At 31.5% G+C, this 2,543-nt stretch overlaps 1 protein-coding gene across 1 annotated transcript in view; it reads right to left on the bottom strand.

Moving 5' to 3' along the window:
- Positions 1-215, bottom strand: part of LOC101311745 — a 3,400-nt gene extending 3,185 nt beyond the window's left edge. Inside the window, exon 1 of the mRNA XM_004295737.1 lies at positions 194-215. The gene's annotated coding sequence lies outside the window, so the exon portion shown is untranslated. The remainder of the gene's footprint in view (positions 1-193) is intronic.
- Between the last annotated feature and the right edge of the window lie 2,328 nt (positions 216-2,543).

Here is a 2,543-nt window from a genome sequence, read left to right on the forward strand (position 1 = left end):
AATTCGGCTTCAAGTTATATATCTAGTGAGCATATGGATCAATTATATTCCCAAACCAATTAATATAAACCAATTCACATGATTCATTAATTCATTACATAGCACACGAGAACGACAATTCAAAATTTCATACCATGAAAACACCAATTCAATGTTTCAGAGAATACTACTGACCTATTTGCAGAGAAATCGCCTCTTCAAGATGGCACCTGCAATCAACCTTTTGGCCTCCCTACAATAGAATTATAAATATATCAATTCATGTATAAGTTAATAGGGATTATATATAACCAGAGAAAGATAGAAACATAGAGATAACCTTGATAAAACGAGATTGAGAAGAACGGCATAAGGAGGAACACCTTTGCAGAATTTATATAAGAGACAAACCCTAGAATTGAAAGAAGGCATCGCGCCCAAATTGAGGAGAAATAGGCAAAATGGCGGGCAGATTTGACAGAAAAACATAGCAAACGCGTGTAGATTTGAGAGGAAAACGGAGCAAGAGCGCGAATCAGATTTGGATTTGGCGCTGGGTATTTTAGGATTTCACAATTGTAAGCGAGTCATCCGCGTCTTCTCCGAGCGTTTCGGAAAACCAGATCTGAAAAAGCAGGTCGCGACCTGCTTATGAAAATTGAGGTTTTGCACCGTGATTTTTATAAAAACACGGGTTTAGAAAATTTACCAAACGGGCTGAAAGCCCAAAACGTTAAAAATAAGCTAAAATTTTCACGAAACCGTAATCCCAAACGGAGCCTTACACCTCCTTTTTACTTTTCAATATAAACATTTGCTCACTAGACCTCATTTCAAATTCCTAACATAACCTTAGTTATTTATTGACATATATTTCAATCAATTAATTATCTCTTCTTCACTCAATGGACCTCTCATTCTTTGTTTTTTTTTTTTTTTCATTTTTTTTTCAACATCCATTATCCCTACCTTCATTTTTTTATTATTTTTTTCATGCAAGAAAATTTTCTATCATGAACTATTCTATATATCTTTTTAATTGTTTTTATCTTTTGTATGTGTTATTTTTTCTCCATTTTTTTTCTTTTGAATAATTTGATCTTTATTTTGTACCTCATAATAAATTATTTCAATATATATATACATATATATATTTTCTATGATCGATAGATATTATTATTATTTTTGCAAAAAAAATTATGCACCTTGAAGTACGTATATGCGTTCAACATGTATGATAATACAAAATTTTATGTCACATGATCGATATTGATAATTATTTTTTTGCTCTTATAAACTGTATATATGCTTTAATAAAAATAAATTGGAAAACAAAAATATATAAGGAAAATAATAAAGAATGTAATCAATTATTATTGAATTGAAAATTAAGTCTAAAGAGAATAAATATAATATTTTCTTTTGTATAATTATTGTCTTTAATAGTCATTATGTATGAGGATGTATATGTCAGTTAATAATTCACAATATAATGAGGGTTAGTAAGCAAATTTAGAGGTCATAATAGCCGCACTTTAGAAAGAATTTCCTCATACAATTGACTATGATCTATAATCATTAAAAACTTCATTAATCATCAATCTAAACACAAAATCCATGTTGAATGTATGAAAAGAAAGACACCACAAATTAGTGATGCAAATTTTTAGAAAAGCAAAGTCAACACTCAAATTAGGGCTTATCTGTCTTCTCTTCATCCTCACTTTAGTGTAAATACACGTCGTGTAAATACACGTCGTGCATACAAGAATTTCCACAAAACCATACTATTAAACAAATTGAATTGTAACTCCAATCCAACCATCATCTTCTTCCCTGCCATCATGGCCGCCCCTCTCTGATATTTGATCCGCCGCTGTTTGCCCAATGAAGCGTCGGTGAATAAAACTTCTCATGTTGTTTCGTGTTTTCCCTTCCTTCGTGAAAGCGTCTTCCACACTATTTAACGTGGGAAAACAATAACTGCAAATCAGTTTTCTCTAAAAAATGTAACTCTTTTATTCTCTTAGATTACCGTTGTACCGTCTTTTTATTATATCAAGCTTTTGTAAACTTATATTAAAAGAGGGGTAATCAAAGGCTTTATGAAAATTTAACCTTTGGCGGTTCTATAAGCCAAATTGGCTTAATTAATACTGATTTTGTTATAATATTTCATTAGTGTTTTATAAAAATTTATGATAAAATTAAGAAATTATTATTTAAAATTTAAAAATATTTATTATTATAAACGGATCGAATTAACGGGTTGTGTATCCGTTAACCCGTCAGATCCGGATTTGGATCGACCTATCAATGATTCGGTGGGTAACAGATCAGATCCGGATCTAAAATTTCTATTACGGATCTGGATTCGGATCCGGATCGATCCAGTCACAAAATCAAATTTCAAAATTCCCATCAACCTATGTACTCTTAGGGTGTTCTTCCCACAAACAAAATTTTCAACATTCTACATATTTTTGCTGACCATAATACCCTCCTTTTCCCGATCTCTCCTTCTCTCTTCCTTCTCAGTTCTTCTACAGATCTCTCTCTCTCTC

This window comes from Fragaria vesca, linkage group LG3, assembly GCF_000184155.1.
Source record: "Fragaria vesca subsp. vesca linkage group LG3, FraVesHawaii_1.0, whole genome shotgun sequence".
Lineage (NCBI taxonomy): Eukaryota > Viridiplantae > Streptophyta > Magnoliopsida > Rosales > Rosaceae > Fragaria > Fragaria vesca.